Source organism: Phyllobates terribilis, unplaced genomic scaffold, assembly GCF_046119375.1.
Source record: "Phyllobates terribilis strain yellow unplaced genomic scaffold, ASM4611937v1 Scaffold_4__5_contigs__length_816908805, whole genome shotgun sequence".
Taxonomy (NCBI): Eukaryota; Metazoa; Chordata; class Amphibia; order Anura; family Dendrobatidae; genus Phyllobates; species Phyllobates terribilis.
The window spans coordinates 517,656,012-517,677,684 of record NW_027362764.1 but is presented as its reverse complement, the minus strand read 5'-3'; the positions used below and the strand labels follow the sequence as shown (position 1 = coordinate 517,677,684).

The 21,673-nt window shown below is 50.9% G+C and overlaps 1 long non-coding RNA gene across 1 annotated transcript in view; it reads right to left on the bottom strand.

Annotated features, from left to right (window-relative positions):
* Nucleotides 1-21,673, bottom strand: part of LOC141265608 (uncharacterized) — a 543,116-nt gene that overhangs the window by 28,443 nt on the left and 493,000 nt on the right. The window lies entirely within an intron of this gene.

The following is a 21,673-nucleotide window of genomic DNA, read 5'->3' as shown; positions in this document are numbered from 1 at the left end:
GAGAACCAGACTCCTCCGGTCCGCCCTGGCTTCTCCATCAGGGCAATTGAGAGTGCCAAGTTGAGGAGCATGATGATGATGATAGAAGTTAGCATCTGCTTTGTTTTCTTGGAATGCAAGCGCATGTATGTAGTAGCGGCTAGGCCTGAGGTGGTCAGCATTTTGACGCATATCTTACCTCCTCCGAGGATTGCTGGATGTTTTCCTGCTACTATCCCAGTTCTATGACTCACAGTAAAACAAAGCTTCAGGTGATGAATGATGGATGAGGTGGGGGCAAAGGAGAAAGAGCAGGAGGAACAGGGACCATTCACATCAATATCAGGCCAGTCAACCACACATGTCTAGTAGGATATGTCTCTGTACCAAAAGGAGAGGTTCGGCTACACAGTTATAGGGCATGCAGTGAGTGCAATGCCTACCAAAAATTTCGAGGCACTCCAATGCCCCTTGGAAGTGACATGGAGGTCAGAGGGCCTTAACTAAACCGTTTTTTCCATTTATAGCAACTGGGTCTCCTGTGCGCTGTTGGCCTAAGCAGTGAATGGAAGGCTTTCCAAAAATTATGAGGAACTGCAATGCCCCTTGAAACAGACGTGGATTACAGCATACTAAAAACCTTCTACCCATTATTGGGGAGTGGGTCTCCCTTAGTGTTCGCCTATGCATTGAAAAGCAAAAGCTGACTAAAATTAGGAGGAAATGCAATGCCCGTTGGAAGAATGGTGGAGTTCGCAGTGGAATAAAAAGACAATATCAATGCCCCTTGAAAAAGTGGTGGAGGTCGCATTAGCTTAACAAGACAGTTTTAAAGCCCCTTGGAAGAGACGTGGAGGTCGCAGTGGAATAAAAAGACAATAACAATGCCCCTGGGAAAAGTGGTGGAGGTCGCATTAGCTTAACAAGACGGTTTTAATGCCCCTTGGAAGAGACGTGGAGGTCGCAGTAGCTTAACAAAATGGTTTTAATGCCCCTTGGAAGAGATGTGGAGGTCGCAGTGGAATAAAAAGACAATATCAATGCCCCTGGGAAAAGTGGTGGAGGTCGCAGTAGCTTAACAAGATGGTTTTAATGCCCCTTGGAAGAGACGTGGAGGTCGCAGTAGCTTACCAAAATGGTTTTAATGCCCCTTGGAAGAGATGTGGAGGTCGCAGTGGAATAAAAAGACAATATCAATGCCCCTGGGAAAAGTGGTGGAGGTCGCAGTAGCTTAACAAGATGGTTTTAATGCCCCTTGGAAGAGATGTGGAGGTCGCAGTAGCTTAACAAGATGGTTTTAATGCCCCTTACAAGAGCCATGCAGTACAGCATAATAAATACATTATTCCCATTACTGGGGAGTGGGTCTCCCATAGTCTTTGCCTATGCCTTCCAAGCAAAAGCTGCCAAAAATTAGGATGGAGGAACTTGCAATGCTGGCAACACGGACCACGGTCACCCTAGTGTTATAGTGGTGGTGGAGGCTGAGGATAAGGAGAAGAGCAAAAAAAGCCGAATTGAAAGCCGTACTCCTTGGTAGTCCACCGAAGTGTGCCCTCTGCCACCAGCGTTTTCAGAATTTTTTTTAATAGATTCTCAACAAGGGCCTTCTGGTACTGCCCCATTTATGTAGACCAGTCTGCCTCAGGAATAAGAGATACAAAGTTCTCCTTGTAACGTGGGTCTAGAAATGTCACCAACCAGTAATGACTGTCACCGAAAATTTTCAGAATGCGAAGGTCACGGGAAAGACAGCCTAACAAACTCAGCCATGGGTGCCAGACTGCTAACAGGCAAGACTTCCGTGTCCTCACCAAGAGGATGACTGACCATGCTCTCCTCCTCCTCTCTGTCCTCAGGCTATCCACGTTGAATAGACGGTATGACAGTTGTGCAGGTAGTACCGTCTATAGTGCATGAAACAAGCTCCTGTTCTTCCTCCTCCTTCTCTTCCTCATTTTCACCCAATCCACATTGGGATGAGATGAGGCTGGGCTGTGTGTAATCACCCTGTATAGTTCCTTGCTCAATCTCATCATGCTTCGTCTGCAATGCATCCTCTTTGATTGTGAGCAGAGAGCGTTTCAGAAGACAGAGAAGAGGGATAGTGACGCTAATTATGGTGTCATCGCCGTACACCATCTTGGTGGAGTCCTGAAAGTTTTGGAGGATGGTACAGATGTCTGACATCCATGTCGACTCTTGAGGTCTTATGTGTGGAGTCTGAACTGAATACCGACAGTCTTGTTTCGGCTGGTAGTCAACAACTGCCCTCTTCTGCTCATAAATCCTTCCCAACATCTGCAGTGTAGAGTTCCAAGGCGTGGGGACATCACACACCAGTAGGTGCGCCGGAAGCTGCAAACGCTGCTGAAGCACGGCAAGGGTGGAGAAAGCTGTAGCTGACTTTCTAAAATGGGCACACAGGCGGCTTTGACAAGCAAATCCGGCAGCTCCGGGTAGCTTTTGAGAAACCGCTGAACCATAAGGTTAAGCACATGGGCCAGGCATGGTACTTGTGTGAGCTTGCGTCGCCTCAGAGCCGCCACCAGGTTCCGGCCATTGTTACACACGACCATGCCCAGCTGTAGGTTCAGCGGTGTCAGCCACAGATCTGCCTGCTCTTTCAGAGCTGTCCACAACTCTTCAGTATTGTGCCGTTTGTCACCTAAGCATATTAGCTTCAGCACAGCCTGTTGCCACTTGGCCGAGGCAGTGCTGCAGTGCTTCCAGCTTGTGACTGATGTGGTCATTTCGGAGATGGAGGTTGAAAAGGAGGAGGAGGCTGAGGAGGATGAGGTGCAGGAGCCGTAGACTGTGGGGGCAACCCTGATTGACCTAGGGCCCGCAATCATCGGCATCGGGAGGACGTGTTCCGTCCCAAGGTCCAACTGGATCCCGGCTTCCACTGTGTTAACCCAGTGTGCTGTCAGCTAGATGTACTGTCCCTGCCCACAAGCACTTGTCCACGTGTCCGTGCTTAGGTGGACTTTCCCTGTAACTGCATTGTTGAGGGCACGGCTAATGTTGTGGGACACATGCTTGTGTAATGCGGGGACGGAACACCGGGAGAAATAGTGGCAGCTGGGGATCAAGGACTGAGGGACGGCCGCCGCCATCAGGTTGCAGAAAGCTTCTGTCTCCACGAGCCTAAAAGGCAACATTTCGAGCTCAAGCATTTGCAAAATATTTGAATTTAGTAGTGTGGCCTGTGGGGCATTGGCTGCGTATTTGCACTTGCGTTCCAAGGACTGGGGTATGGACAACTGAACACTGCGCTGGGACAAGGACGTGCTTGCTGATGGTGCTAGTTGAGAGTGTGCAATGACAGGTGCAGGGCAGGAGGCATCTTCGCAAGCACTATGGACAGGGGATTGGCTTGCAGACACAATAGCGGAAGAAGCAGTGTTGTCACCCGCAGACACTGTTCCTAGACCCTGAGGTTCAGCCCACAAAGTCGGTTGCTTTGCTGCCATGTGCCTAATCATGCTGGTGGTGGTCAGTCTGGTCGTTTTGCCACCCCTGCTGATGCTGGCCTGGCAGGTGGTGCAAATGGCCTTTTTGGGGTTATCGGCAGAGTCTTTAAAAAACAACGAGACTCTGGAAGACCTAACAGTTGTACTGGCAACTTCCTTCGCGTTGGTGTTACGGGGAATGGTGGCCCACCTTCTGTCTGCGGCCACCACACTGCTTCTTCCTGCCTGTTGGGGTGCTCTGCCTCCCTCCCCCTGTGTGCTGCTGTCCTTGCTCTGCATGTCCTCCTGCCAGGTTTGGTCAGTTACTATATCATCCACCACCTCATCTTCCACTTCCGCACCCTGGTCCTCCTCCTGACTTTCTGGCAATTGTGTCTCATCATCGTCCACCTCTTGTGACACTTTTCCACTGTCACGTTCGTATGACTGTGGCTGCTCAAATATTTGGGCATCGCTATATGCGATCTCCTCTTGTCCTGCTTCAAGAAGACCAGGCGAGAGGCCCGAATCTATTAATGGAAAAGTGAACAGCTCTTCAGAGTGTCCAAGTGTGGGATCAGTTGTCTCCAGGCACTCGGAATGGTGGGAGTAAGGAGGATCAGGGTGAGGAATATGCGGTCCAGACTCACGGCTACTGAGACTTGACTGTGTGGAAGACTGGGTGGTGGTGGTGGTGGCTAAGTGAAAGGAAGCATTATCTGCTATCCAACCAACCTTTTCACACTGCTCTGTGTCCTATTAATTGGGACAGCAAGGTCGAGCGAGAAGATGTGGGTGTTTGTTGTGGCACAATTTCAGCTTGGCGACGGCCTCAGCCTCGGCCTCTGCATGCACCATCACCATCACGTTCAGTTCCCCATCCCTTGCCACGTGCCTTGCCCATTTTAAATGGAGGACAATATCTTCCACGCTCACTACAAATGGCTGAATTTGAAGCCAACTTATATGTGATCCGTGTGACGGACAAACCACAGTTTTAAATAGCTGGCCTGTAGGTAACTATTTTTAACAGCGCGAACCTCGTGTCGATAAGTTCACTGACACACTTCAACAAAATTTCAATGGAGGCCAGAAATGGCAATATTTTCAGCGCAATCTTATATGATCCGTGTGACGGACAAACCACAGTTTTAAATAGCTGGATTTTAAGCGCTGTAATAAGGAAAGGACCTGGCTGTATTCTGCAGTGCCAACAAGCAAATGGCGCAGATAAATGGTGTTCTCTGGATTGCTTTTTAAGCAAATAATCAGGATTAAGATAAAAAAAAAATATTCCTGTCCCATATCCTGTACCTGGGGCTATTTCTACAAATATCTATAAAAGCACCAGCAGACAGAACTGGAACTTTTTTTTAATTAGAAAAGTACAAAAACACAACACAAATGCAAACACTGTACAAGAACAACTAAAACCCCAGCAAAGTACAGTCATGGCCAAAAGTATTGATAATGACTCCAAAATTATATTTTCACATGATCTGCTGGCCTCTGGTTTTTATTAGTGTTTGTCTGATGTTTATATCACATACAGAAATATAATTGCAATCATATTATGAGTACCAATAGGTTATATTGACAGTTAGAATGAGTTAATGCAGCAAGTCAATATTTGCAGTGTTGCCCCTTCTTCAAGACCTCTGTAATTCTCCCTGGCATGCTCTCAATCAACTTTTGAACCAAATCCTGACTGATAGCAGTCCATTCTTGCATAATCAATGCTTGCATTTTTCCAGAATTTGTTGGTTTTTGTTTGTCCACCCGTCTCTTGATGATTGACCACAAGTTCTCAATGGGATTAAGATCTGAGGAGTTTCCAGGCCATGGACCCAAAATCTCTATGTTTTGTTCCATGAGCCATTTAGTTATCACCTTTGCTTTATGGCAAGGTGCTCCATCATGCTGGAAAAGGCATTGTTGGGTGCCAAACTGCTCTTGGACGGTTGGGAGAAGTTGCTCTTGGAGGACATTCTGGTACCATTCTTTATTCATGGCTGTGTTTTCAGGCAAGACTGTGAGTGAGCCGATTCCCTTGGCTGATAAGCAACCCCACACATGAATGGTTTCAGGATGCTTTACAGTTGGCATGAGACAAGACTGGTGGTAGCGCTCACCTCTTCTCCGAATAAGCTGTTTTCCAGATGTCCCAAACAATCGAAAAGGGGATTCATCAGAGAAAATGACTTTGCCCCAGTCCTCAGCAGTCCACTCCATGTACCTTTTGCAGAATATCAGTCAGTCCCTGATGTTTTTTTCTGGAGAGAAGTAGCTTCTTTGCTGCCCTCCTTGAAACCAGCCCTTGCTCAAAGAGTCTCCGCCTCACAGTGCGTGCAGAAGCACTCACACCAGTCTGCTGCCATTCCTGAGCAAGCTCGGCACTGCTGGTAGTCCGATCCCGCAGCTGAAACAGTTTTAAGATACGGTCCTGGCGCTTGCTGGTCTTTCTTGGGCGCCCTGGAGCCTTTTTGACAACAATGGAAGCTCTCTCCTTGAAGTTCTTGATGATGCGATAGATTGTTGACTGAGGTGCAATCTTTGTAGCTGCGATACTCTTCCCTGTTAGGCCATTTTTGTGGAGTGCAATGATGGCTGCACATGTTTCTTTAGAGATAACCATGGTTAACTGAAGAGAAACAATGATACCAAGAACCAGCCTCCTTTTAAAGTGTCCAGTGATGTCATTCTTACTTAATCATGACTAATTGATCGCCAGCCCTGTCCTCATAAACACCCACACCTGTGTTAATGGATCAATCACTAAAACGATGTTAGCTGCTCCTTTTAAGGCAGGACTGCAATGATGTTGAAATGTGTTTTGGGGGTTAAAGTTAATTTTCTGGGCAAATATTGACTTTGCAAGTACAGTAACTGCTGTTAAGCTGATGACTCTTTGACATTCAGGAGTATATGCAAATTGCCATTACAAAAAATGAAGCAGTAAACTTTGGAAAAATTACTATTTGTCTCATTCTCAATACTTTTGGCCATGACTGTATAGTCCTAGAACCCCAGTGAGTCCAAGACTCTCCAGAGTCCAGAGTATAGCAAAATACTTGCACTCAGAAATGTCCTTACTTTTCCAAGGACCCCCCCCATCAAGGAAAGACCTTACGTACTCCTTACTTTACCTTTTCCTTTTTTAATACATCCTTTCAAAATACCCCCAACATTTGCTCACATTCACACCCATTCACACCTAACCCCCTAACAAAAGGAAAACTAAAATACCTGGCCCATCACCCAAAATAAGAGACAGGCCACCTGGCCAAAAAAACTTAACACCTATACACACCTATACACATGAAAAACCCTCTCTTTTTTTTTTACCCCACCACCATTTTTTAACACCCAAGGTCCCACGAGAGTCTGTGGCCTTACCACAACAAGGTCCCACTAAAGTTTGTGTCCTATTTCACACAAAAAGATCCTTTTGCCTTTTCCGGCAGCCCGCAGGACGTCCAATTTTTCCCACAAAACACCACAACCCCTCCCCCCTAAAGCCCCCCACCCAACCTAAACTAACCGCCCCCACAGGCATCATAATACACATACCACTTAATATACAGTACAGACCAAAAGTTTGGACACACCTCATTTAAAGATTTTTCTGTATTTTCATGACTATGAAAATTGTAAATTCACACGGAAGGCATCAAAACTATGAATTAGCACATGTAGAATTATATACTTAACAAAAAAGTGTGAAACCACTGAAAATATGTCTTCTATTCTAGGTTCTTCAAAGTAGCCACCTTTTGCTTTGATGACTGCTTTGCACACTCTTGGCATTCTCTTGAGCTTCAAGAGGTAGTCACCGGAAATGGTCTTCCAACAATCTTGAAGGAGTTCCCACAGATGCTTAGCACTTGTTGGCCCTTTTGCCTTCACTCTGCGGTCCAGCTCACCCCAAACCATCTCGATTGGGCTCAGGTCTGGTGACTGTGGAGGCCAGGTCATCTGGCGTAGCACCCCATCACTCTTCTTCTTGGTCAAATAGCCCTTACACAGCCTGGAGGTGTGTTTGGGGTCATTGTCCTGTTGAAAAATAAATGATGGTCCAACTAAACACAAACCGGATGGAATAGCATGCCGCTGCAAGATGCTGTGGTAGCCATGCTGGTTCAGTATGCCTTCAATTTTGAATAAATCCCCATCAGTGTCACCAGCAAAGCACCCCCACACCATCACACCTCCTCCTCCATGCTTCACGGTGGGAACCAGGCATGTAGAGTCCATCCGTTCACCTTTTCTGCGTCGCACAAAGACACGGAGGTTGGTACCAAGGATCTCAAATTTGGACTCATCAGACCAAAGCACAGATTTCCACTGGTCTAATGTCCATTCCTTGTGTTCTTTAGCCCAAACAAGTCTCTTCTGCTTGTTGCCTGTCCTTAGCAGTGGATTCCTAGCAGCTATTTTACTATGAAGGCCTGCTGCACAAAATCTCCTCTTAACAGTTGTTGTAGAGATGTGTCTGCTGCTAGAACTCTGTGTGGCATTGACCTGGTCTCTGATCGGAGCTGCTGTTAACCTGAGATTTCTGAGGCTGGTGACTCGGATAAACTTATCCTCAGAAGCAGAGGTGACTCTTGGTCTTCCTTTCCTGGGGCGGTCCTCATGTGAGCCAGTTTCTTTGTAGTGCTTGATGATTTTTGCAACTGCACTTGGGGACATTTTTAAAGTTTTCCCAATTTTTCACACTAACTGACCTTCATTTCTTAAAGTAATGATGGCCACTCGTTTTTCTTTACTTAGTTGCTTTTTTCATGCCATAATACAAATTCTAACAGTCTATTCAGTAGGACTATCAGCTGTGTATCCACCAGACAACACATACTGATGGTCCCAACCCCATTTATAAGGCAAGAAATCCCACTTATTAAACCTGACAGGGCACACCTGTGACGTGAAAACCATTTCCGGTGACTACCTCTTGAAGCTCATCAAGAGAATGCCAAGAGTGTGCAAAGCAGTTATCAAAGCAAGAGGTGGCTACTTTGAAGAACCTAGAATATAAGACATATTTTCAGTTGTTTCACACTTTTTTGTTAAGTATATAATTCCACATGTGTTAATTCATAGTTTTGATGCCTTCAGTGTGAATGTACAATTTTCATAGTCATGAAAATGCAGAGAAATCTTTAAATGAGAAGGTGTGTCCAAACTTTTGGTCTGTACTGTACATACAATAAACGATATGCAACATAACAGTACAATACACAACATAATATATCTAGACAACATAACAATTTACTCTAAGGAACTAGCTATAACCAAAATCAGACATAAGTTTGGTGCTTGCAAGCCCTATATTCCGGTTTCCAATATCACAAAACAAAAGACTACAAGTGAGCGTGGCAGCCCACCACCAGGGAACTGGAGACTACAGAGGCTCTCACCCTAATCTAACACACACCATCCTGTCCTTCCGTAATAAAGAAAAACGAAAACCTGTCCCTACCGCCCTACCATTCTTTCCCTACCTGTCCCTCACTGGCCCTCTGTACCAAGCTAATACTAACTACCTGTCCCTGAAGACTGTCCCTATCTGTCCCTCCCTGACCCTACAAAATAAATATAAAATATAAAAAGAGACTAACTCACCCTATCACAGAGACACGGAACCTAACTCTCCCTAGGGCACATTAAATGAGAACCCCCTCCATAGAAGGGAAGCCCTCTCTGCACTCAGCCTCTCATACTCCAGCGAGCGCACTTTTGTCAGGTCACCCAGGATGTTCCTAATCACCTCTTCCTGGGGGAGGGCTTTCTGCTGGGTGGACACTAAACACCGTGCGTTCCACGTGTAGAACCTAGTCACTAAGCTAACTAAGAAAACTGTGCCCCGATCTCGGCCACCAAGGGACCTGAATGCCCCATAGGCCCACTCCGCATAGGAAAGGCCTGCCAGCCTGGGCCAGCCAATGGAAGCACCCACCCTACTGTAGACCTCTGTATTAAAGGGACACTGAAGCAGGAAGTGGTCCATGCTTTTAAGCATGCCGCCACACTCCTCGCGGGGACAATCCCAGTCATCAGAGTTCCTGTACTTCATGTTGTCCCTCGCATACAGTCTCCTATGGAAGCAGCGCCAAGCCAAGCCCCAAAACTTCAAGGGGATCCGTTTAGAGTTTAATAACCCAAGCCCTACCTCCAGATCCCGGCTTGGGCAATCCTTGAGCGCCAAGGGCTTCTGAAAGTGGGTCAACAGAACCCTATTGTCAAGTAACCTCCTTGACAAGGTCCTGATCTCCCACACTCCCAGACCCCACCGGCGGATCACCTTCACAACCAGGGTAGCATAAGCCGGAAGATGCCCATGAGGCGTTCGAAGGTCCTTCACCCGCCCTCCTGTCTCCCATTCCTGGAAGAAAGGCCGAAACCACCCCCTACAGGAGAATACCCAAGGAGGAGCCCTCTCTAACCAGAGGTTGGCGATGCTTGCCTTAAGAAAGGTGTTTACTAGAAACACCACTGGGTTTACGATACCCAACCCTCCTAGTCTCCTCGTGCGGTACGTGACCTCCCTCTTGATTAGGTTCAGCCTATTCCCCCACAATAGGTGGAAGAACAGGCTGGAAACCCGTGTCCAAAGAGGTTCTGGCAAGATGAAGACACTGCCCAAGTATATTAATAAAGGGAGCAAATACCTTTTGGCCAGGCTAACCCTTACCCTCAGGGTCAAGGACCAATCCTTCCACTGATCCACCTTCTGGGCGGCGATCTTAAGTCTGCCCTCCCAGTTTAGCTGGGGATAGTCACCAGGGCTGAAACTGATGACTAATATTTTTGCTGTGGCCTGGGGCCCTGGAAGGGTGTCCGGGAGATCAAAACTTGGATCTCCCCCTCCCAGCCAGAGACTCTCACACTTATCCCGGTTGATCATGGACCCGGATGCCCCCGAGTAGAGCTCCACCTCAGACATGACCCAATCTGCCTCCCCTCTCGAGGATACAAAAAGGGAAACGTCATTGGCATACGCCACTACCCTCAAAGTGGCCTCTGGCTCCGCCCGGTCCATCCCGACTCCCACCAACGGTCCACGCTCCACAGTCCTTAAAAGGGGGTCGATCGCGAACACGTATAACAGTGGGCTCAAAGGACAGCCCTGGCGAATGCCAGACTTCACCTGAAAAGGGTGTCCGACCCAACCGTTCACGAGCGAAAAAGTCTCTGCCCCTTTGTATAACACTCTCAACCAATCAACATACCTCCTGGGCAGACCGTACCTCAGAAGAACGGACCAGAGGTACTCATGGTTAACCCGGTCAAAGGCTTTCGCCTGGTCTAAGGACAGCAAGCACCCCTTCCAGTGACCTGCCCTGCCCTGCTCCACTGCCTCCCGGACACTGAGCACAGCACTAAATGTACTGCGGCCTGGAACAGTGCAGTGCTGGGCCCCCGAAAGGAGCCGGGGTGCAAATTTCACCAACCGATTAAAAAGCACCTTTGCCAGAACCTTTCGGTCCATATTGAGAAGCGCTATGGGACGCCAATTCTCAATACGGGACGAGTCTTTACCCTTTGACAGAATAATCAAGGCTGACTTCCTCATTGAACTGGCAGAGCGTCTGAGGAAAGACACTCATTAAACACCTCAGTCAAGAGGGGGACCAAGGAGTCCCTAAAAGTCCTGTAAAACTCAGATGTTAAGCCATCCGGACCAGGCGATTTTTTGGGCCGAAGCCCATCAATCGCCTGTCTCACTTCCTCTTCCCTGATTGCTTCTGCCAAAACATGAAGAGAGGGGTCATCCCCTGGCTCAGGGATGGTTTTAGCCAAGAAAGCCGACATCTCATACCGATCAGGTTCCCTCCTCCCCAAGAGGTGTGAGTAAAAGGATCTGACCACCTCCAGGATCCCTGATTTGGATCTGTTCAGTGACCCCGTACTGTCGATCAGTCCTGTTACCACCTTACAACTCACTGACATCCTGCAGTTCCTGTAAGGGTCGGGCGAGAGGTGCCTCCCGAAATCCCTCTCAAAAACCAAGGATGTGTGCCTATCATTCTGACACCCCTTGAGCAAGGTCTTCACCCTGAAGATTTCCTCACGGTTTCCCCAGTCGAGACGAGCTGCTCGAGTTTCCTCACCAGATCCCAAAACAGGCGGTACCTGTTCAGGCCCCTGAGGCTCGAGAGCTGAAGGAAGAACTTTGCAACCCTTCTTTTGAAGATCTCCCACCACTCAGACTTACTGCTACAGAGACCCAAGAGAGGTACCTGGCTCTGAAGAAATTCCTCAAAGCATAGTCTTACATCTGCTTCTTCCAACAGGGACGAATTCAGCTTCCATAGGCCTCTCCCCATCCGGGAAGTCTCTGTAACATTCAAGGAAAAGAAAATGAAACAGTGATCGGAGAATTCCACCTCAACAGCGGACACTGAAGAAGAGACGGCTTCCTCCTTTAAAAAAACCCTATCTATCCTAGACCTACAACTACCCCTATGAAAGGTGAAACCCCCGTGACCTGGGGTGTGCCGGATGTGGACATCCACCAGGCGAGCTTCGCTTTCTATGCGATTAAGAGTATTACTATCATAAGCCAGCCGGTCTGCGAGGCCTCCCCTATCACGGGATCTAGTTATAGTATTAAAATCCCCACCGAAGACCACCTGCCGGCTTGTAAAAAGATATGGCTTGACCTTCAGGAAGAGACATTTATGGTCCCACTTAGACTGCGGGCCATAGATATTAATGAGCTGGAGCTCTTGTCCCCTCATGAAGATGTCAAGAACCAAGCACCTCCCCATTTCTACCTCAAACACCCGTCTGTATACAACCGAAGCGGCCTTAAAAAGGACCGATACCCCGTTATACGGCTCAGCCGCAAGAGACCAGTATGAGGGCTCACTCCTCCACTCCCTTTTTGCTTTATAAATGGCCCCCATGTCCATTAGTCTGGTCTCCTGCAAAAATAAAATGTCAGCCTCAACTGAGGTGAAAAAAATCAAAGGCCATAAATCTTGCCGCATCTGACTTTATGCTGGCGACATTAATCGGCGCCAGAGTCAATGGGGTAGGTTCAGCCATCATGGGTGATTGAGTTAGATGGCCTTCTTTTTCACCATACCCCCCTTCTTCCTCTCGACCTCTGAGGAGGAGCCCGAGTCACCCCTCCTCCTTAGGGATACTGAGGTGTCCATGCCCACCCCTCCAGCATCGGACACCTCCTTCCCAGTACAGGTTTCCTCGCTTTTAGACCCCGGGCAATCCCCCCCCCAGGGGAAACAGAGTCCCCCGGAGGACGGACCCCACTGCCCCCTGAAGGCACCTCAGATGTTATCTCCGGCTCCTTACCCCCGACCTCCAACACAGCAGAGTCATCGAGGGCCTGGAATTGATTGGAGAGGGGAATCAGAGGGGAGCCGGTAAGCCCTTCTGTAGACACCGTAGCGGTCAGGGGAGGGGGCTTTAGATTTTTTTGCCCTCCTCCTGTTCTTCTTCCTCTGACTACTGGTACTTTTGTGACCCTTTTTTTTTTTTTTTGGCTGCTCCACCACCTCCTCATCCAGACTTTCATACTGGGAGGAGTTATCGGAAGCAGCTGCCTCCTCCCTTTCCATCCTCCTGATCTCCTCGCTCACCGCCTTCTCCCCCAGGGTCTCAGAGGCTCCGGCTGCAGGCTTCGGGGAGGAGACAGTCATCAACCCAGTCGCCTGAGGTTTATCCTGCCCCGTGTCCCTTCGGCGCCTCACCTGCTGCCACTGGTGGGCAGGTGTATTTGCCTCGCCTTTCCTCCCTGACCCCTCAGCTCCCCTCCTGCCCCCACCTCCAGTTCCAGCAGAGGATGCACCGCAGGGGACCCCCCCACGGCTCTCCCCCTCCAGACCAGAGATGATTTTGGAAAAGGAACGGGGGCAGCGGCTATACAGGTGACCTAGATCACCACACAGGTGGCACCTAATGTCACTACAGGCCGCAGCCAGATGAACTACCCCGCCACACAAGGCACATTTCTGCACCTTGCAGCCTGCGCTGAAGTGGCGGGGGTCACCGCACCTGTGGCAGACCTTCGGTTGCCCCTGGTAGAAGATCAGGATCCTGTCCCTCCCCAGGAATGCCGAGGAGGGGCTGTGAGTGACAGTACCACGTGAAACCTTCAACTTCATCATGAAGGTCCAGCCACCCGACCAAATGCCAAACTCGTTCCTGTTCTTTTTTGGGACCTCCGTGACTTCCCCATAGCGAGAAAGCCATGTCATAATATCGATCCCCGAGAGTGACTCATTATTGGTCAGAACGGTCACCCTGTTTACGCTATTTTGGCGAGACACCACCTGCACGGCAAAGTCTCGCCAGCTGGGCTCCCCCTTCACCAGTTCGAAATTCGACCAGAAAAGCTCTAAGCCCTCCAGCCGAACAAAACTGATGTTGAAGATGGGGGTACCAAAAGGATGGATCAGGGCAAAGATGTCAACCGCCCTGAAATCCATCGCCCTGAAATCCACGACCTTCGCTCTAGGTGGGCATGCTTCACTGCCCCTCCACCGAAGACGGACCACATTCCTCCTGGCCACCCCTTGCCCGGCTGTCGGGAGGGACCATACCGTTTCCCCCTCCCTTTTATCTTGGAAGGCAGCAAGGCCGTGCCTGTCCAGCAAAAAGGCCAGGTCCACCTCTCTTCCCTCTACCATGATCATCCGTTCTCCCTTCTTGAGAGCCTCCAGAAAACGGCGTCGCAAGTCGCCGTCCCTGAGATCCAGAGGCGAGGAAACACCCCGAGAGGACCCCGAGGCCCCGGCCACTACCCCCGCAAAACTCCGGGGGCTCGCAGCCTGGGGGGCAGTTGGACCAGCCCCCTCCCCATGCTCCCCGCTACCAACAGACACTCCATTCACTCCCCCTACTGCAGACACACCGCCATTTGCATCCTCAACCACAAACACATCCATACCCACACCATCCCCATTTGTGTCCACGATCACCCCACTCGCCCCACTCTCACTCCCATGCGCACTGCGGTTGGTGTTTTTTGTCTTTTGGGTACACTTTTTATGCATCATTACAGTATTATCAGTGTTCATATTACCGGTGTTATTGGCACTATTAGTACCGCCACCTACTGGTGGCGTCTTCCCTACCGGGGGGTTTTGTGCACTGAGCGCTGATGGCCCTTTAAGGACCACACTGCATGTCTTAAGGAGCGCAGCACCACTGCTCCCAGCACTCCTGGAGCTTCCTGCCTTACTGGCAGGAAGAGATCCAGGTGTAGCTCCTCCTCCTCCTCCAACACCATCCAGCCCTGCTGCAGCACTCTTGAAGACCCGCACTGCCGGAGCCCCTGCCCCAGGTAAGCCCCCAGACACAGGGGACCCCGACAGGCAGACACCCCCCCCATCAGCCACAGCCGCAGCCCCCCTCTGAGGCCACTCCCACATGGGCAGGGGATGCCAGGGAGGCCACGCCCCCCGAAACCAGCCGCACCGGGACCCCCAAAGCCGACCCGGAGCCGGGTCTATTCTCAGGGGTCCCTGGTCCAGCGGCACCAGTTCCCAGGGGCACAGCACTCCCTAGCATCACACCCTTGGCCACGGCAACTCCGGCGACCGGCCCCAGGCTAGGTCACTCCCCCTCAGTGTCCACCAGCGGCGGAGGCCCCAGTGCCGACCCATTACTGGGCCCCTGCGCCGGGGACCCCGACTTCGCTGCGGACCCTGCCAGGGGAGCAGGCCCCACCACCTTCTTATTAAGAGTCAGCTCTGCTGGAGCCACAGGCCCCGCACTCTTTGCCTTGCTAGGTGCTTTACCAGGTGCCTGGGTCCCCAAAAGTGATCCAGTTTTAACGGATCCGTGAGTGGGGGACCCAGACACCCCAGGACATGCCGCCGGAGATGCGACCCCGGCTGCCCGAGTGCTGCCAGCAGTGCGGGTGGCAGCGGCAGTTACGCTCGTCACCCCCCGCATGCCGCATGCCAGAAGGCACACCAGGTGCCAGGCCAGCCCCCTCTCTCACAGGGGATCCAGCCTGAGCACCTCCACTGGCCGCCCTCCGTGCCATATTCCATGTCAGCCACATCCGACATACCACCCCGCTCCCTCGCTGCGGACTCACAACAGAGCCCGAGCCGGGGTGGGTAGCGGGTGCCGCACTACGGGATCGGGGGGCCCCAGAGAGGGGGACATACACAAATTTATGTGTTACAGATGTTTTCTTTTTCTTAGCTTTTTTTTTCTTCCTCTTCATCCCCCTCCCGGTTGTTTCGTCCTCGCAGATCTCGTCCCCGAACGTCAGCTGGTTAAAACTTACCGGGGACTCAATCTGCCTGATCTGATTCATGACGAGGCAGCCCCCCTCACTACTACTACCACCATCCTCATCCTCCCCTTTGCTCTCGCTGCCCTCTGAAGGGCTAGAATCAGACGGGAGAGCCATCTGCTCAGGGGCTATCCAGCTATGCGATGCCTGGAGATCACTTACCAGGCCAACAAATGGCGGTTAGGGCGCGACCTCCTCCTTGCAGTCCTCCTCCACCACCACCACCTGGCTGGAGCTCTGTGACCCCTCCAGAGATCCACCAGCCATGGCTCTGAACCGGTCATCGTTTTCAAGTTTCTCCCGGAATGGCCCGCTTCCGGCCAGGATGGCACACCGCCGGCTCTTCACCTCCTGAATGGCCTTCTTGATCTTTCTGACCGCGGCGGATAGCTCAGGCTTTCTGCTGCTAGAGGCCCTGTCGGACCTCTCCTGAGCTGCCCTCAACTCCCCCCAGAGGGATTTTAGCTTCTTTGAGGCGTCCTCATACTCGCAGAGGTGCGCATGGATGCGGGAGCCATAGCTGACAGTGGACTCTTTCGCCACCTGGCGCCCCACTCAAGGGGCACCGCCGTAGCACCCCTGCTCGTACTCGACCTACCTTCGGGGGGAGGAGCCGCTTCTGGTACTTCTGGTCTTCATGCCAGACCCCTTGCCTTGTCCGGACCTGGTCATCCTAGCCGGGATGGTATTCCTCCCGCCCCCCGCCGACTTGGACCGGGGGGCAGGAGCCGGGGGCCCAGCCCCGGAGGCCAATACACAAGCAAGCCTGCTTTCCTGGGAAGGGGGCAAACAAAAAGTCCCAGATGGAAAAAGCCTTCCTTCCCAGGAGCTCTCGCCACACACCAAACACAGCCCTCGCAGCTCACAGCAGGCTCCGCCTCCACCTCTTCCTGTCTGGAGCTGCATCTGACAGTACTGGAGCTCTTTTTATTATAAAAATACAAAAACACAGATACACAACACAAATACAAACATTATACAATAAGAAACAAAAACCCCATTAAAACATAGCCCAAAATGCCAAAATTTATGCAGAGTCCAATAACGTACGACACAGAAATGTCCACACAGAAATGTCCTGTAGGAGACCCCCAGCAAGGGAGAACCCTAACATACCCTCTTCCTGCCCTGAAGTACACTAGACCCCCAACACTCATCCCACTCATACCTGCACATTTACACCTAACCCTCTAAAAAGGAAAACTAACAAACTGGCCCAAAATCAAAAGATAGGCCACCTGGCCAAAACTTAACCCACTCTATAACACACATTTTTTTTCCCCACCACCATTTTTTTAACACCCAAGGTCCCACGAAAGTCTGTGGCCTTAACACACCAAGGTCCCACGAAAGTTTGTGGCCTTTAATACACACAAGAAAGGTCCTTTCCTTTCCGCATCCCGCAGGATGTCCATTTTACCAAAAGTAAACCCCCCCCCTCAAATTCCCCACCCAACCTAAACTAACCCCCCCCACACACGCAATACTCATACATAATCTATATACAATACACAACATAACAGTAACAACAATACACAACATAATATAACGACTAACCATACACCTACATGACATAACTTAACCATAAGACTACTAACCATTAACCAAAAGATCAGACACAAGTTCAGTGCTTTCAAGCCCTATATTCAGATTCTGATACCGTAAAAGAAAAAACTACAATGTGAGGGGAGCAGCCCACCACCAGGAAACTGGAGACTACAGAGGCTCTCATCCTAATCTATACACAACACCCTATCCCTCTCTAAGAAAAAGAAAAAAAAACTGTCCCTACCACCCTACTAATCTTTCCCTACCTTTCCCTCTCTGACCCTCACTACCAACCTAATACTAACTACCTTTCCCTAAAGACTGTCCCTATCTGTCCCTCCCTGTCCCTACAAATAAAGATAAAGAGACTAAACACCTACCACAAGCACACAGAACCTAACTCTCCCTAGGGCACATTAAATGAGAACCCCCTCCATAGAAGGGAAGCCCTCCCTGCACCCAGCCTCTCATACTCCAGCGAGCGCACTTTTGCCAGGTCACCCAGGATGTTCCTAATCACCTCTTCCCGTGGGGGGGCTTTCTGCTGGGTGGACACTAAACACCGTGCATTCCACTAAGCTAACTAAGAAAACAGTGCCCCGATCTCAGCCAACAAGGGACCTGAATGCCCCATAGGCCCACTCAGCATAGGAAAGGCCTGCCAGCCTGGGCCAGCCAATGGAATCACCCACCCTCTTGTGGAGCTCTGTATTAAAGGGACACCAAAGCAGGAAGTGCTCCATGCTCTCGAGCATGCCGCCACACTCCTCGCGGGGACAATCGCGGTCATCAGAGTTCCTGTACTTCAGGTTGTCCCTCACATACAGTCTCCCATGGAAGCAGCGCCAAGCCAAGTCCCAAAACTTCAAGGGGATCCGCTTAGAGTTTAATAACCCGAACCCCACCTCCAGATCCCGGCTTGGGCAATCCTTGAGGGCCAGGGGCTTCTGGAAGTGGGTCAACAGAACCCTATTGTCAAGTAACCTCCTTGACAAGGTCCTGATCTCCCACACTCCCAGACCCCACCGGCGGATCACCTTCACAACCAGGGTAGCATAAGCCGGAAGATGCCCATGAGGCGTTCGAAGGTCCTTCACCCGCCCTCCTGTCTCCCATTCCTGGAAGAAAGGCCGAAACCACCCCCTACAGGAGAATACCCATGAAGGAGCCCTCTCTAACCAGAGGTTGGCGATGTTTGCCTTAAGAAAGGTGTTTACTAGAAACACTACTGGGTTGACCATACCCAAACCTCCTAGTCTCCTCGTGCGGTACGTGACCTCCCTCTTGATTAGGTTCAGCCTATTACCCCATAATAGTTGGAAGAACAGGCTGTAGACCCGCATCCAAAGAGGCTCTGGCAAGATGCAGACGCTGCCCAGGTATATTAATAAAGGAAGCAAATACTCCTTGGCCAGGTTAACCCTTTCCCTCAGGGTCAAGGACCAACCCTTCCACTGATCCACCTTCTGGGCGGCGATCTTAAGTCTGCCCTCCCAGTTTTGCTGGAGATAGTCCCCTGGGCCGAAACTGATGCCTAAAATTTTTGCTGTGGCCTGAGGCCCTGGAAGGGTGTCCGGGAGATCAAAACTTGGATCTCCCCCTCCCAGCCAGAGACTCTCACACTTATCCCAGTTGATCATGGACCCAGATGCCACCGAGTAGCACTCAACCTCAGACATGACCCAGTTTGCCTCCTCTCTTGAGGATACAAAAAGGGAAACTTCGTCGGCGTACGCCACTACCCTCAAGGTGGCCTCTGGCTCCGCCCGGTCCATCCCGACTCCCACCAACGGTCCGCGCTCCACCCTCCTTAAAAAGGGGTCGATCGCGAACACGTATAACAGTGGGCTCAGAGGACAGCCCTGGCGGAAGCCAGACTTCACCTCAAAAGGGTGTCCGACCCAACCGTTCACGAGCGGAAAAGTCTCTGCCCCATTGTATAACACTCTCAACCAATCAACAAACCTCTCGGGCAGACCGCACCTCAGAAGGACGGACCAGAGGTACTCATGGTTAACTCGGTCAAAGGCCTTTGCCTGGTCTAAGGACAGCAAGTACCCCTTCCAGTGACCTACACTGCTCTGCTCCACTGCCTCTCGGACACCGAGCACAGCACTAAAAGTACTGCAGCCTGGAACAGAGCAGTGCTGGGCCCCCGAAAGGAGCCGGGGCGCAAACTTCACCAACCGATAAAAAAGCACCTTTGCCAGCACCTTTCGGTCCGTATTGAGAAGCGCTATGGGACGCAAATTCTCAATACGGGACGAGTCTTTACCCTTTGACAGAATAATCAGGGCGGACTTCCTCATTGAACCGGGCAGAATGTCCGAGGAGAGACATTCATTAAAAAACCTCAGTCATGAGGGGGACCAAAAAGTCCCTAAAAGTCCTGTAAAACTCGGATGTTAAGCCATCCAGACCGGCCGATTTTTTGGGCCGGAGCCCATCAATGGCCCGTCTCACTTCCTCTTCCCTGATTGCTTCTGCCAAAACATGAAGAGAGGGGTCATCCCCTGGCTCAGGGAAGGTTTCAGCCAGGAAAGCCGACATCTCATCCCGATTTGGATCCCTCCTTCCCAAGAGGTGCGAGTAGAAGGATCTGACCACCTCCAGGATCCCAGATTTGGATCTGTTCAGGGAACCCGTACTGTCAATCAGTCCTGTTACCATCTTACAACTCACTTACATCCTGCAGTTCCTGTAGGGGTCGGGCGAGCGGTACCTCCCGAAATCGCTCTCAAAAACTAAGGATGTGTGCCTATCATACTGGCACCCCTTCAGCAAGGCCTTCACCCTGGAGACTTCCTCAGGGTCCCCTCCAGTCGAGACGAGCTACTCGAGTTTCCTCCCCAGCTGACGATACAGGCGGTAACTGTTCAGGCCTCTGAGGCTCGAGCGTTGACGGAAGAACCCAGCAACCCTTCTTTTGAAGATCTCCCACCACTCAGACTTACTGCTACAGAGACCCAAGAGAGGTACCTGGCACTGAAGAAATTCCTCAAAGGATTGTCTTACATCCGCTTCTTTCAACAGGGACGAATTCAGCTTCCATAGGCCTCTCCCTATCCGGGGAGTCTCTGTAACATTCAAGGAAAAGAAAATGAAACAGTGATTGGAGAATTCCACCTCAGCAGCGGACACTGCAGAAGAGACGGCTTCCTCCTTTAAAAAAAAACCTATCTATCCTAGACCTACAACTACCCCTATGAAAGGTGTAACCCCCGTGACCTGGGGTGTGCCGGATATGGACATCCACCAGGCAAGCTTCGCTTGCTATGCTATTAAGGGTATTACTATCAAAAGAGAGCCTTCGGTCTCCGGGGCCTCCCCTATCACGGGATCTAGTTATAGTATTAAAGTCCCCACCGAAGACCACCTGCCGGATGGTAAAAAGATAGAGCTTGATCTTCAGGAAGAGACATTTATGGTCCCACTTTGACTGTGGACCATAGATATTAATGAGCTGGAGCTCCTGTCCCCTCATGAAGATGTCAAGGACCAAGCACCTCCCCATTTCTACCTCGATCACCTGTCTGCATTCCACCGAAGCGGCCTTAAAAAGGACCGCTACCCCGCTATACGGCTCGGCCGCAAGAGACCAGTATGAGGGCCCGCACCTCCACTCCCTCCTTGCTTTGTAAATGGCCCCCATGTCCGTTAGTCTGGTCTCCTGCAAAAATAAAATGTCAGCCTCAACTTGGTTGAAAAAATCAAAGGCCATAAATCTGGCCTCATATGACTATATACTGGCGACATTAATCGACGCCAGAGTCAACGGGGTAGGTTCCGCCATCATGGGTGATGGAGTTAGACGGCCTTCTTTTCGACCATACCCCCAGATTTTTTCCACTCACCTTCAGAGGAGGAGCCAGACTCTCCCCTCCTCTTCAGTGACACAGAGGTGTCCATGGTAGTTGACACCTCCTTCCCAGTACTGGGTTCCTCACCCCTGGACCCCTGGGCAGTCCCCCCCCCCCCGAGGAAAGTGAGCCCCCTGGAGGATGGACCCCGCCGCTCCCTGAAGGCACCTCAGATGTTACCACCGGTCCCTCGCCCCCGACCTCCGACACAGCAGAGTCATCGAGGGCATGGAACCGGTTGGAGAGGGGGATCAGAGGGGAGCCGGTGAGCCCTTCTGTAGGCATATTAGTGGCCGGGGGGGGGGGCTTTAGATGTTTTTGCCCCTTTTCTGTTCCTCCTCCTCTGACTCTTACTGGTCTTACCGTCACCTGATTTTTTAGGCTGCTCCACCACCTCCTCATCCAGACTTTCATACTGGGAGGAATCATCAGAAGCAGCCACCTCCTCCCTCTCCATCCTCCTGATCTCCTCGTTCACAGCCTCCTCCCCCAGGGCCTCAGGGGCTCCGGCTGCCGCTTCTGGGGTGGGGACAGACATCACCCCAGTCTCCTGA